This window comes from Schistocerca cancellata, chromosome 2 (assembly GCF_023864275.1).
Source record: "Schistocerca cancellata isolate TAMUIC-IGC-003103 chromosome 2, iqSchCanc2.1, whole genome shotgun sequence".
NCBI classification, from domain to species: Eukaryota; Metazoa; Arthropoda; class Insecta; order Orthoptera; family Acrididae; genus Schistocerca; species Schistocerca cancellata.
This window is the reverse complement of record NC_064627.1, coordinates 893,301,338-893,317,090: the sequence shown is the minus strand read 5'-3', so window position 1 is coordinate 893,317,090 and position 15,753 is coordinate 893,301,338.

Sequence of the window (15,753 nt, the reverse complement as noted above, 5' to 3'; positions counted from 1 at the left end):
TTGAGATGATTGTTGAGGTAGCCCAAGACTAACCTTATTTTATTTAATTTCGTATTGCTTCAGAAACAAAGTTCACTATTAATTTCAGTCACTAAATTAACTTTCAATTTTCCGGTTTTATTAATTCTTTTGCTAATAAGTCAGAGTGTAGCGAAATTTACTACTTCTGACAAACATTCAGTTTTCATACAACACGTGTCAACCTTCAGTTGCCAGGCTTTTAGTGCTAATTATATGTGCATTAACCTTTCTTTTTCAGTTATTATAGTAGTTGTCCATAGGACTGGCGACTGTAATTTTCCCCAAATCTCAAATATCTAATTAACGCAAGTTAATTGTTAACGTAACGACCGCACATTTACTTTCTTTATTAACTTTACCCTTTTTCAAAATTTGGAATCGACACAAACAGATGGGAGGCACGGGCTAGCATGAGACCAGAGTGGCGTGATGATATATCATCTGGAATGTCGAAGCATGATGAAGGCTTGTTAGACAGATTAAGGCAGAAAAAACTTCGCAATGCTACCACCGCTCCTGCCTCAGCAGCCAGATACACTTGTGACAATTGCGGCAAGAGATGCCGTGTTCCCATTGGCTTGACAAGTCATATGAAAAAATGCTACCCATAAACACACAGACACTGCAACAATCATCTACCAAGATGTCGTGGCCAATATATATATTTTCAAAATTAATTTCCACCAATTTCATTTGCATTTTTCCTTTCATTTAGATGTAACCCTTCCTCCCTCTTTACCAACAGATTAACTTCGGTGACTCCCCAAATTTCCATTAGGTACACGCGGTTTAATTTTTCACTGTCATTAAGGTCGATAAGTGAGGGGAAGGTTACAACATCATTCACTAGGAAGTTATCTTCGATGTCTTCGTACGCCTTTTTTCTTACTTTGTGACTTTGTGACTCTATCTGATGTATTGGACAGTGTTGTTTATCTCTTCATCTAGTTTCCCGTCTTGGATGATGTGGGATCTCATCTCTTGAAGACTGTGATTCTTCAGTGTGACTTTATGTGTGTTCGTGTTGTTTTTAATATCCATATTGTGTGTGGTCACTTTCTGCTCTCCGAAGTTTTCTCTTTGCGTCTGTTTCACACTGGTAATTCATTCCTGCACTTGAAATGCCTTTTCGTGCGTTTACCTACCGTAGATGAAACGTACAGCGTGCATGTATGGTTTACATTTAAACGTGCCAAATTCATATTATTCTGTAGTTGTAATTTCGTTATAAGGTAACCTGCCCTGTGGTGAAGGTGGAGTTAATTTACGTTTATGTTGTTGCTGCTTGTTCAGACGTACTGGTGTTTCGTCTGCGTCGTGATCCTACACTCTGGATGGATCTGACCGTGTCTCGGATGTCTACCGGCTTTTTTATGTACTTCTGTTAAGTGTAGTGTATTGTGTTTAATGACTGTCATGATCCTGTTCTTGATGGGTATGACAGTGTCTCGGGTGCCCAAAGTCATTTTTGTGAACATCTGTTGAGTGCAGTGTGTTGTTTATGATGTCTTCTTTGCTGAGGGCTTCCTCTCCCAGTTCTTCTACTCTAATAAAGGTCGCCGTTTGGAGTGTTGTCCACTGGAAAAGTTCGTGTTTGACGTGTCTCGCCACACTGTAGTCCATGGCGTCGTAGAAACACACATCGTTGAAGTAGTCTGCTAGACTAAAACATTTTTCTTGCACACTGTCGCAACTACTGTGGGGTTTGATGTCCGCTGGAGAGTCTGTGGTAGGCAGCAGCCCACGTTGTTGCTAATGCACGTCGCCACACTCTTGTTTGAGCTGTTGGTGGTTTTTATTTGCTTCTGCGACGTGCTATGCTGGTGTTGATATCTGTATTTTGTTGAGAGGACGTCTGTACATTTCCGTTGTTAGTATTTGTATTCATATCCCTACCTCAATTTTCAAAGAGTGTTGTTGTCTCACTGCTTTTGCTTTGGTGTGTTCTAGTTGACATTGTTGGTGACGTCATACTCAGCTTTTCCTACTTGAATTTCATTGTAATCTTCGTAAGTAGCGCATTCTAGTCTCCCAGGTTTGTTATATGTTCTATTCCCGTTCTTGGAAGGAATATAGCCAACAGCTGTTTCTTCATGACATTCAAATATTTTTGATCAGATCGCATATTTCCCCACAAATAGCTTCCCTCTCACATCTTTTCTATGAATGGTCCAAAATCCCAACAGCTGAGGCACTTTTGCACTGACACAAAGTCCCTAATGCGTAAAGATTCAAATTTTATGTATATCCTGTCTCTTTCTAATAACAATAAACTGACCTTTGATATCATCTCTAGAATACTGTATATTATTTAGTGTTCTTCTCCCTTTCGGACCTTATGAGTCGTATTTTGACTACTTCTCGAAATTACTCTTTAGTGACGTGGCCGCTGTGATTCATTTCAGAGAGTTCTAGAAACTCTTAATCTGTAAGTGTTGTTGAACCGCTGTTTACTATCAGTAGTGGTCATAGTTTTCTGGGTTCTTCGCATCGAATTTTGTGTTAGCAGAAGAGCCAACACCGTGTTACGGGTGGAGGTCGAAATGCACGCGTTTTAGCTCACGCAGGCTGGCGTGAGGAGGTAAGAACTATACTGATGTGAGGTCTGGAACATGACAAGGAATGAGAATTCAGAAAGCGGACGTAATTAATTTGATACTTAACTAATCCATTAATGACGATCGTCGCTCTTGACGGTACATGATTCACAATATTATCTATTCAGAATACATTCTTGAAGTAATTATAGTAACTGAATATGGCGCCTTGCTAGGTCGTAGCAAATGACGTAGAAACGACAGTGTATGTAGACAGTGAACCATCGCTAGCAAAGTCGGCTGTACAACTGGGGCGAGCGCTAGGGAGTCTCTCTAGACTAGACCTGCAGTTTGGCGGCGCTCGGTCTGCAATCACTGATAGTGGCGACACGCGGGTCCGACGTATACTAAGGTCCGCGGCCGATTTAAAGGCTACCACCTAGCAAGTGCAGTGTCTGGCGGTGACACCACATCGAATGTCCTCTAAATTTGATGGTTTTTTTTCAATAATGTGCCTCTTGTCTGCTTGTGTCTCAGTTCCAAGAATTTTTGTGTTTCTGTGTTCTTTATTGCTTTAACTTTTATTTTGTAAAGTCTAGCGTGAATTGCTTTAGTAAAAATTTCCGTTATGGCTTTAACATCCTGGCTGTTCGCTGATTTAAAAAAGAGGGCAGTTGCCTGTTTATTTTTGGTAATTCGATTTGTTGTCCAACGCTGGTTTCCGGCTTCGTGACTGGACCATCCGCTGTGATAGCAGCGAAAGTCCGTGGTGTTGGCCTCGTTCCAGAGCGCTATTTTTTTGTTTTCTTCCTTTCGAGCTGCGATCTCCATTCTCAAACGTTGAATTCTGTCTGTTGCGTCAGGGGCCTTGCAACCGCATCTCCCCTAAGCCATTTTTCGTTTTCAGTTCTTAGTTCATCATTTCGTCTACGAAGTCTGATTTGACTGAGTGCTGCTGGCCAGATTTCGTTCCTAGCTGTAGCAGCAATTGTGGTGGACACCCTTTCCTGCTTTAGTTCTAATTGAAAATCCGTCAGAATTTCGTCTACATGTGCTATCAATTTTGACTCCACGTCTGTATGTCAGGATCTTACATCCCCTATTCAGCTTGTTCGTCTGTTCGCTCTTTCTTCCCGTGTAGATATGCTGTCGTCCCCGATTCCTACTGACGTTACTGTAATGTTTAATTTCGGCGTGTGACCGCCTTCATCGGTGTTTGTTGCAACCCACGCCAGCTTGGCGCACGAGGTATGCTCCAGTGTCCGCGTCTTTGCTCCAGCGTGGGCCGTGCACAGTCCGATATGTACAATCTTTGACATAAAACTCGACCGGCGGCCGGCCGCTTCAGAGGCTAAGTCCGCGCCGATCGCGACATGGGACAAAAAAACTGGCCAACTCGCTAATTCTCTAAGTCCGGTTATCTGCACAATTTGGCAACACTGTAGACTGCGGCACTTCCTGGAGGAAAACTTGTCCCAAGATAGAGAAGTTCTAGGCTGATTACGCCTGTGGTCTAGCGGTAGCGTGCATTGTTTCTGTTCATAATGTCAGTGGATCGAGAGCAGCTGGCATAAAATATTTTTATAGCCTCTTCTGTCTGAATGCTGAAGACGTGAATGTAATGGTAGCGCAGATTCAATCTATTTCGCTTTGTGACACACCGATATCAAAATTTTATCTAGTAACGATTTTGCGGCAGATTTCCTGCAGACTGTCCTCCTCTGGACGCCGTATGCGGCAAAGCTCCGGGATCCATTTGCTGGCTACTGGCAGCGGTCGTGGCGACAGCAGCGTCGCTGCACTCCCCCCTTCTTTATCGAAAGCGCCTGCTACCGCTCATCGCTTTTGATGATTTAAAACGCTTTATTATTAAATGTTGCTCCACAGAAAATTTCTACAATTTCCATTCACGCTCAAAAGCAACGGAGACAGACGCCCTGATTAGTAGGCGGGTAATCGGCAAGAGCTGAGTATGGCCCGAAATTAATTTTATAGACTGGGACGAAATTAAACCACCTCACTACATTCGATGAATTTATAAATGCTTCATACCTCGTTTCTTTTCCTTTCAAACTTAATTATTTGTGCAACTTTTGGTCAATGTTTGGATGTTTTCGTCAAGCCAGAGTGAGCGTCTGTGGTGTAAAGTGTATTACAGTTCTTGTTTCATTCCTTATGGTAAGTCTATGCGATAAACTGTGTGAATACCTTGCAATGCATGCTCTGTAGCAGTGCAGGCACTGGAGTTCCATGTATGGGTTCATGAAGTATTTATTGTTGATCGGAAGTGATAGTTAAGGTCATCAGATTTAAACCAGAAAAATTTGTCGTTTTGAAGGTTTCAGAGAACGGAAAGGAATTGCTAAAGCCGGTGTTAGAAAACGTCTACAGTTAAATGCTATTGCAAAAATTTAGAAGATGGGAACTATATTAATGAACATGTGCACTTCATAAACAACCTTCTGACATGTTAGACCTATATGACGAACAAAGCTCAAATTTATATCGTTGACAGTCGGTTTGAATCTTTTCAGGACCTACTGTATTTTACAGTGAAGCACCTTGGAATTTGCAAAGCAGAAATCCATGATATTAACTTAATTTACTAAGTCGAAATCGGACGAAGATTGATGTTTAAAGGCATTCTTCAGATTTCGCATAAGAAATTTTTACTAGCAGTTTGCAACTCCATTAATTAAAATGGAAAATAAAAGGTTGTAGTCAGCGGCTTCTACCGTGATTCGAACTTATAGTACAAGCACTGCAACGCACAAGGGAACCTCTGAGCTAACGACACACTGGCGGCCAGAGGCGGACTATAGTCACTGCGATGTTGCCTGAGCCTCAAAACGCAACCTTAAACACACAAACAAAGGAGGTGGAGATTACTGTTTTAACGTCCCGTCGACAACGATGTCATTAGAGACGGAGCACAAGCTCGGATTAGGGAAGGATGGGGAAGGAAATCGGCCGTGCCCTTCCTAAGGAACCATCCCGGCATTTGCCTGAAGCGATTTAGGGAAATCATTGAAAACCTAAATCAGGATGGCCGGGCGCGGGATTGCACCGTCGTCCTCCCGAATGCACACACAAACAGGTGTTACTTATGTGAAGAACGCCGTTCTTGGAGTCCAGAAATTAAATATACTTTCTAATTGTGTCATCTTGCAGTGGATTATATCGTACGAGTCTTCGATGTGGAAAACGAATGTCAAGTGAATTTAGCGAGGTAACGTCGACCTACACCCGGAAGTAAATGCACTATCAGAGTGTTGACAAATACTTGCTACGACACTGCCATTTCTCGGCTCTCTGACGAGGCAGCTCTTCAGCGAAATGCTTGCCGCGCACGTTTGGTTTTTATGCGGCGTTCTCCCCTGATGGTTTCTGACGTCGCCTTGTGGGCTATGTATACATATGAGACATTCAATTATCATTAATCCAGAATGATACAAGTTTCAGCTTCCGGCGTGGAAGAAGGCTGTTGACGCCGACATTATATCATTTCAACGTAGGGAAAGCAAAACGGATCATTCAATGTTTCTCATTCAACATAAAGCATGTGAGATAAATTTCCGTAACGTTCATAATCATCTAAAAATACAAACGAAGTAAAAATACACCGGAAGCTTATTCGAATTGAATATAATGTAAGATACCAAACGCTTTGCACCTCGATGTCGAATTTGTCCACTTGCAATCGTTTGCAGCATGCACATAGAATGTCATGATTACCACGAGAATGAAGAAATATGTTGGTAAGGATGGAAGCAAGAAGAGACGCAGTCAACAAATATTCTATTCCTCATGGCATTCATTTCATTTGACACGTAAGAAGAGGTAAAGCGGGAATTTACTTTCGTTAACACGAAAGATATGCCGCACATATTGATAACGAGGAAGTCTGCGTCTTCATACGTCTCCTCCTTGAAATCTGTATGCTCTATTATATACTAAGTAGCCCGATCATTGTTTCAGTAATGTTACCCTCTTGTTTGACCCCGTAACGATGAACAGATTCCAAATGCATGTCTCTGCGTGAAAGTAGCTGTTAGAACCCTTCCTGGGTTGGTTTTTGTGTTTTATTGCTTGGAATTCCTGAAGCAGACCACTGTGCCTTCCCCCCTCGTGGGTTAGGTCTCAAAACTAAACCGCTTTGTATCCAATGGCATAATTTATTCATACTGCATCAGCATAAGACTCTTGCGAGTGAGAGAATGACAATAACAATCGTAACAAGAACAAGCAAATAATGAATGATGTTTAATCCAACGCAGAACGAGAATGGCTTTAAATATAAAAATCTATATCTATACCCATATCTATTGATCTTTGAGATGGCACAGTGCAAATATATTCTTAGCATTTAGTTACTGAATTTAGTTCTGGATGTTTGCAGAGAAAAGGAAAAGTCGGTACTTCTCGCTAGTGTAATATAATGTGAACCAGCAACTACCCTTTCCTTAGAACACGACTCAAGCAGGTCCTCAAGTAGGCACTGCTGCATTCTGTTCCCTGACATTGCTCTGATGACGGTTAATGCAGATAGTTCCGATTATGAAATACAAAACGTATTGCAGGTTAGTTCCTAGGATAGTAACATTAAATTTGCGTTGTAGACGGCACATGAACGTGACGACTATCCATATTACTCATCAATATAAAAAGACAATATCTTGGGAATTTATCAGGATTACTCAAAATGAATTCTGAAATTGGGTGACTGACCGCACAGGTGCTAAACGTCGTCAAGAGTATACGATGTCCTAATCGCATTAGGAATATGAAGATCGTCTTCGACAGCTCGCAACTTTCACATTGCTATCTCCACCCTACTCCAGACAGCTCTCGGTGGAGTTGCACTACGTTGCCGATGTTATGGAAGGCCTTCAAACCGACAACAGACCACATATTGAAAAATACAAGCGAATTCTCTTGCAGCGTAAGCTTATTGTAACTAATCTAAAAATTATTGGAGAGGAACATTGTCCTATTCAAAAAAAGGAAAATATTACACACTGTTGACGTCAAACGGACATTATCTGTGTACTGTCTTGTGTCCTACTCATCTATAATATCAAGTGTACTATGAAAATGATTATATATAATGGATTATAAGGTAATGCATTGATACCAGATGGTGGGGGCCGGCCGATGTGGCCGTGCTGTTCTAGGCGCTTCAGTCTGGAACCGCGTGACCGCTACGGTCGCAGGTTCGAATCCTGCCTCGGGCATGGATGTGTGTGATGTCCTTAGGTTAGTTAGGTTTAAGTAGTTCTAAGTTCTAGGGGACTGATGACCTTAGAAGTTAAGTCCCATAGTGCTCAGAGCCATTTGAACCATTTGAACTATTTAACACAAAATGACATTAAAAATTTAAGTTAATCACGAGCAGCTAGTTGAGAATATGTATGGACATTAAATGACACGACGAACCGTCTTGTTCTGCATATGGATTCAAACCCAGCTCATGCAGACTAAGCAAAGATTTCGTGACTGACGGAAACTAACAGTCATTCCTGATTAGGCATACAGAGAGTGATATACCTCGATTTTAGACAGTATCAGTTAGCAAATATCAACTTTAAATTGCATAACGCAAACATTTTTAACAGACGCGAATTCCTACCCAGCATCTATTGTCCCTGTTAACGACCTACGAGAGATGTTAAATATTGCTTCTTCACAAGTAACTTACTTGAAATGCCGTGAGGTAAAGCTGTGTGTTGGACACGGATTCGAACCCGGAACCTAATCGGATTGCTATCGAAGCACAGTCAAATGTGACATATCGGAATTTCGCGGCAGTAACTAAATGTTTTAACTGAAATGATGAGACGAAACATTAATTTTTTCCTTCCCAGGACTCCAACCCGGCACCTATCGCTGTTATATTCTAGAGAAAAATAACGTTAAATATGGGTTTGATGCACCAGCAGTGACATGTGAGCATGTTTGAACTGAAATAATATGACGAAGAGTTCAGCGCTCACTGGGAATAGAGCCCCACACATATCGTTGTTGACTACACACAAAGAGACGTCAGCTACCGAATTTTTCTCCACCAGCTGCTCAGAATAGCATCTTGATCTTACAGTCATCTCGCAAATAGTTCTGTGTCTCACTGGGAGTTAAAAACGTCAGATATCGTTAGTGTTGACAGCGAATGAAAATACATTAAAAATCAAAATTATTATCCACCAGCAGATAGGTGTTCTCATGTTAGAGCTTGATAATACATAATTAAATCTTTAGTGCCGGGCCAGGATTCGATCCCATTCACGCATAATATGTGAAGGTGTTGAGGAATCTGCAGTTTTGAACAAACAACAAATTGTAGCCGAGCTGTATTGCCACGAAGGAATCAAATTCCGCGTTAAGGGCGGTCTGAGTTGCATTCCCAGTTCAGAACCAATTTTATCGACATACAGAAGCTCAAATAAAAGATGGAATAAGTGTCCTGTGACCATACATAGCGTTTGTGTCGTCACTTGAAATAAATAACTAGTATAAGAAAGGTTACTGGTGATAGAGTTTCTACATGTCGCCACTCCAGACTTTATTGTGGTTCAACCTACCGTCTACTTGGTAAAGAAGGAATATCATCTTTAATGTGAATTTTCAGACCACGCAGCCATTATATCTCCTTCACTTGGTGTAGCCAGGAGAGAATGTAATCTGTCTCTCCCTATCTAAAGTCATTGACAGAAGTGGGAATCGAACCCAGACGATAGGTATAACAACCTACCATCCGTCCAACAGACCACGAAATCCTCTTCTCTGCGAGTCATTTTTCTATCGTAACGCAGTTGCGCCACACTGGATGAGAATTCTGACACACAGGCTCCCTGTAGTAATTTGCAGCATGTTCAGTAAATTCATTTACTTGGTTGACCGAATCACCATGAACTAGCTGCCTCGGCTACCCAGTGCATACGTTCGACTATTTTGTAATCACAGAAATAAAATCACGTTACTGCCACCTACACACAACTGCCAACATTGTAGGATGCAGAAGTTTAAATAGGAAGTGTTCCTTTCCACTTGAGCTATTCTATTGCGCTATCTGTTACTAGTAAACGTCGTTCTGTCCAAAAGAAAAGCTGTAACTGTTTGTCTCTCAGAAGTCAAGACCTGGCCATATGCATAATCTCACAGTGCTGTGGAATCCAAAAGTTCTGGAGGAATAGTTGCCGAGCTCTGGAGCTGTTGTAGCTACGTGTCAGCTTGTAGCATAGATAAGATGTCGCGAGTTCGAATACATTCAGTGCTACATTTTTTAAAACGCAATTCTGCTCTCTGCTGAAGTTATCAATCTAATGGAACTTTGAACATAATTTCCTTCACTTCTCAACCCAAAGTAGTCGCATGTGGAAAAATGACTAACTACTGTGACATTTTGTTCTATTCAGGTTTAATAGACAGCAGGCAGCAGATGCATCTCGAAGATGTGCAGGGAGAGCGCATCGTGCCATAATATGTCAGAAAAGTATTTTCTACATTAGCCGTCGTGTGGTAGTGATATTTTATTCTTCTTCAAACTTTGATTGACAGCTTTAACTCAGAACAAATTTTCTACATGCATGTAATCAATAAACTGCATGTGGATTGTCAGACTGTCATAGGTAACATCAGAGAATTCGCATATATCGTTGATGATTAATTTCTCTCTCATGTTTACTATTGTTTTAACAACACTAAAGGAAACCTTACGAAAATTGTGCACTGTATTATAAGAAATGAAATAAAGCTAACCATGATAACCTTACGACGAAAGTATCTGTACACAAGCATGCCTCTATCGACACGAATTAGTAAAATATTACTCACTTAGATTTTGATTGGGTCTGTGTTTAATTGGTATGCTGTGTCATACTCAAGAGGTATGCAAATGTGGCATTTCATAAATATAGTTACGTATTCCTAGAAACCCAAGATTCGCTTGTCAGCAGCGGAAAGAGGCGTTACCTGTTGTGCAGCATTGTAAGTTTTTCAACATTGCACTATGAGCTGAAAGCATTTTCTTGCGATTTCCTTATTGATGTTTGATCTGACTGCTTGTAGCTCTTTCACAGAAGGGATAAAAAGGTTTCAGTCAGTGAGACTGAAACTGCGAACCGTAACAGACACCGTTTCACAGGTCAGCACGTTCCCACAGAGCTGGCGAGGAGGTATGGGTCTCAGCTTCCTATTACGACGGCAATAGAACTAGAACTCGTAAACCGCTATTTAAAGGTCGATATTAGTTGCGATTTCCACCTGCAACGACTTTCCTGGGCTGAAAACAGTAAATTTTCAATCTTTTGTTACCCTTCAAGCTATAATAACTCCGATTATTCAATGGAAATGACAGGTAAAATCAAGTGAACTTTGAGGCTTAATTCTGTGCACACCAGGAAGTAACTCGTCGATCACAGAGTTGCCAAACATACGTTGCCTTGTTGCCAAATCTCAGTTACAGTACCAGCAGGAAGAAGACGAACCGATGTGATCCTACAGCGGTCTGGGAAGTGACCATAGCTGGTGTCTCCAAGTCGCGGCTGCTACGGCCTGGAATACGTAGTGCGTCTGATTCGCTTTCTGTAACTAGGTTTAGGGTCTGGAGCGTAGTTACTAATAATACTCAGAACTGACTGCAAACTGAGCATCATAAATCAGTAACTCTCATTGTTGTTTTTATATTTCTTTCGTAAGTGCACTCAAAACTAAGAAAGTCATTCACAGGCGTTTTCGTGCCTCGCCGATAGTCGAGCACAACATACAAATAAAAATAAAAAAGAATGTGTGTGTGTGTGTGTGTGTGTGTGTGTGTGTGTGTGTGTGAGAGAGAGAGAGAGAGAGAGAGAGAGAGAGAGAGAGACAAATAAAAAGCAATGAGAGTGTAAAAAATTGTTGTAAAGAAATTGAATCATGGTATTTAAAGAAATCTTTCATTAAAATGACACGTTCCACATCATTACGAAATGCCGTATTCATGATTTATTGGAGAAGAGTTAATCTAATGTAATCTAATCTAATCTAGTCACATCATATTGATGATTAGCCACGAAGAGTCATGAATTACCGAAATTTTTGCCAATACCAGTAACCAAATCTAAACTTGAAAATAAAAGACGACAATTTTTGTAATAAACCGTGACTCCTATCAAGACCCTTTCATCCCTGTTATCTAACCACGAAAGATGTCTGATACACCTCCATTCTGAAGTAACAAAGTGTACATGCATTTAAAGATGAAGTGCATGATGTGAAGTTCTGTGACGGAGATACGAACCCAACACGTAATCCGATTGTTAACTAAGAAAAATCAAATGTTACGTATCGGTTTTTCTTACGAGCCGCTAGGTGTCTGAATCTAAAATAAGGATACAAACTTTTGTGCCTAAGCGACAATCGAACTGCTCGTAAGAAAAACCGATACGTAACATCTGATTTTTCTTAGTTAACAATCGGATTACGTGTTGGGTTCGTATCTCCGTCACAGAACTTCACATCATGCACTTCATCTTTAAATGCATGTACACTTTGTTACTTCAGAATGGAGGTATATCAGACATCTTTCGTGGTTAGATAACAGGGATGAAAGGGTCTTGATAGGAGTCACGGTTTATTACAAAAATTGTCGTCTTTTATTTTCAAGTTTAGATTTGGTTACTGGTATTGGCAAAAATTTCGGTAATTCATGACTCTTCGTGGCTAATCATCAATATGATGTGACTAGATTAGATTAGATTACATTAGATTAACTCTTCTCCAATAAATCATGAATACGGCATTTCGTAATGATGTGGAACGTGTCATTTTAATGAAAGATTTCTTTAAATACCATGATTCAATTTCTTTACAACAATTTTTTACACTCTCATTGCTTTTTATTTGTCTCTCTCTCTCTCTCTCTCTCTCTCTCTCTCTCTCTCTCTCTCTCACACACACACACACACACACACACACACACACACACACACACATTCTTTTTTATTTTTATTTGTATGTTGTGCTCGACTATCGGCGAGGCACGAAAACGCCAGTGAATGACTTTCTTAGTTTCGAGTGCACTTACGAAAGAAATATAAAAACAACAATGAGAGTTACTGATTTATGATGCTCAGTTTGCAGTCAGTTCTGAGTATTATTAGTAACTACGCTCCAGACCCTAAACCTAGTTACAGAAAGCGAATCAGACGCATTACGTATTCCAGGCCGTAGCAGCCGCGACTTGGAGACACCAGCTATGGTCACTTCCCAGACCGCTGTAGGATCACATCGGTTCGTCTTCTTCCTGCTGGTACTGTAACTGAGATTTGGCAACAAGGCAACGTATGTTTGGCAACTCTGTGATCGACGAGTTACTTCCTGGTGTGCACGGAATTAAGCCTCAAAGTTCACTTGATTTTACCTGTCATTTCCATTGAATAATCGGAGTTATTATAGCTTGAAGGGTAACAAAAGATTGAAAATTTACTGTTTTCAGCCCAGGAAAGTCGTTGCAGGTGGAAATCGCAACTAATATCGACCTTTAAATAGCGGTTTACGAGTTCTAGTTCTATTACCGTCGTAATAGGAAGCTGAGACCCATACCTCCTCGCCAGCTCTGTGGGAACGTGCTGACCTGTGAAACAGCGTCTGTTACGGTTCGCATTTCCAGTCTCACTGACTGAAACCTTTTTATCCCTTCTGTGAAAGAGCTACAAGCAGTCAGATCAGACATCAATAAGGAAATCGCAAGAAAATGCTTTCAGCTCATAGTGCAATGTTGAAAAACTTACAATGCTGCACAACAGGTAACGCCTCTTTCCGCTGCTGACAAGCGAATCTTGGGTTTCTAGGAATACGTAACTATATTTATGAAATGCCACATTTGCATACCTCTTGAGTATGACACAGCATACCAATTAAACACAGACCCAATCAAAATCTAAGTGAGTAATATTTTACTAATTCGTGTCGATAGAGGCATGCTTGTGTACAGATACTTTCGTCGTAAGGTTATCATGGTTAGTTTTATTTCATTTCTTATAATACAGTGCACAATTTTCGTAAGGTTTCCTTTAGTGTTGTTAAAACAATAGTAAACATGAGAGAGAAATTAATCATCAACGATATATGCGAATTCTCTGATGTTACCTATGACAGTCTGACAATCCACATGCAGTTTATTGATTACATGCATGTAGAAAATTTGTTCTGAGTTAAAGCTGTCAATCAAAGTTTGAAGAAGAATAAAATATCACTACCACACGACGGCTAATGTAGAAAATACTTTTCTGACATATTATGGCACGATGCGCTCTCCCTGCACATCTTCGAGATGCATCTGCTGCCTGCTGTCTATTAAACCTGAATAGAACAAAATGTCACAGTAGTTAGTCATTTTTCCACATGCGACTACTTTGGGTTGAGAAGTGAAGGAAATTATGTTCAAAGTTCCATTAGATTGATAACTTCAGCAGAGAGCAGAATTGCGTTTTAAAAAATGTAGCACTGAATGTATTCGAACTCGCGACATCTTATCTATGCTACAAGCTGACACGTAGCTACAACAGCTCCAGAGCTCGGCAACTATTCCTCCAGAACTTTTGGATTCCACAGCACTGTGAGATTATGCATATGGCCAGGTCTTGACTTCTGAGAGACAAACAGTTACAGCTTTTCTTTTGGACAGAACGACGTTTTCTAGTAACAGATAGCGCAATAGAATAGCTCAAGTGGAAAGGAACACTTCCTATTTAAACTTCTGCATCCTACAATGTTGGCAGTTGTGTGTAGGTGGCAGTAACGTGATTTTATTTCTGTGATTACAAAATAGTCGAACGTATGCACTGGGTAGCCGAGGCAGCTAGTTCATGGTGATTCGGTCAACCAAGTAAATGAATTTACTGAACATGCTGCAAATTACTACAGGGAGCCTGTGTGTCAGAATTCTCATCCAGTGTGGCGCAACTGCGTTACGATAGAAAAATGACTCGCAGAGAAGAGGATTTCGTGGTCTGTTGGACGGATGGTAGGTTGTTATACCTATCGTCTGGGTTCGATTCCCACTTCTGTCAATGACTTTAGATAGGGAGAGACAGATTACATTCTCTCCTGGCTACACCAAGTGAAGGAGATATAATGGCTGCGTGGTCTGAAAATTCACATTAAAGATGATATTCCTTCTTTACCAAGTAGACGGTAGGTTGAACCACAATAAAGTCTGGAGTGGCGACATGTAGAAACTCTATCACCAGTAACCTTTCTTATACTAGTTATTTATTTCAAGTGACGACACAAACGCTATGTATGGTCACAGGACACTTATTCCATCTTTTATTTGAGCTTCTGTATGTCGATAAAATTGGTTCTGAACTGGGAATGCAACTCAGACCGCCCTTAACGCGGAATTTGATTCCTTCGTGGCAATACAGCTCGGCTACAATTTGTTGTTTGTTCAAAACTGCAGATTCCTCAACACCTTCACATATTATGCGTGAATGGGATCGAATCCTGGCCCGGCGCTAAAGATTTAATTATGTATTATCAAGCTCTAGCATGAGAACACCTATCTGCTGGTGGATAATAATTTTGATTTTTAATGTATTTTCATTCGCTGTCAACACTAACGATATCTGACGTTTTTAACTCCCAGTGAGACACAGAACTATTTGCGAGATGACTGTAAGATCAAGATGCTATTCTGAGCAGCTGGTGGAGAAAAATTCGGTAGCTGACGTCTCTTTGTGTGTAGTCAACAACGATATGTGTGGGGCTCTATTCCCAGTGAGCGCTGAACTCTTCGTCATATTATTTCAGTTCAAACATGCTCACATGTCACTGCTGGTGCATCAAACCTATATTTAACGTTAGTTTTCTCTAGAATATAACAGCGATAGGTGCCGGGTTGGAGTCCTGGGAAGGAAAAAATTAATGTTTCGTCTCGTCATTTCAGTTAAAACATTTAGTTACTGCCGCGAAATTCCGATATGTCACATTTGACTGTGCTTCGATAGCAATCCGATTAGGTTCCGGGTTCGAATCCGTGTCCAACACACAGCTTTACCTCACGGCATTTCAAGTAAGTTACTTGTGAAGAAGCAATATTTAACATCTCTCGTAGTTCGTTAACAGGGACAATAGATGCTGGGTAGGAATTCGCGTCTGTTAAAAATGTTTGCGTTATGCAATTTAAAGTTGATATTTGCTAACTGATACTGTCTAA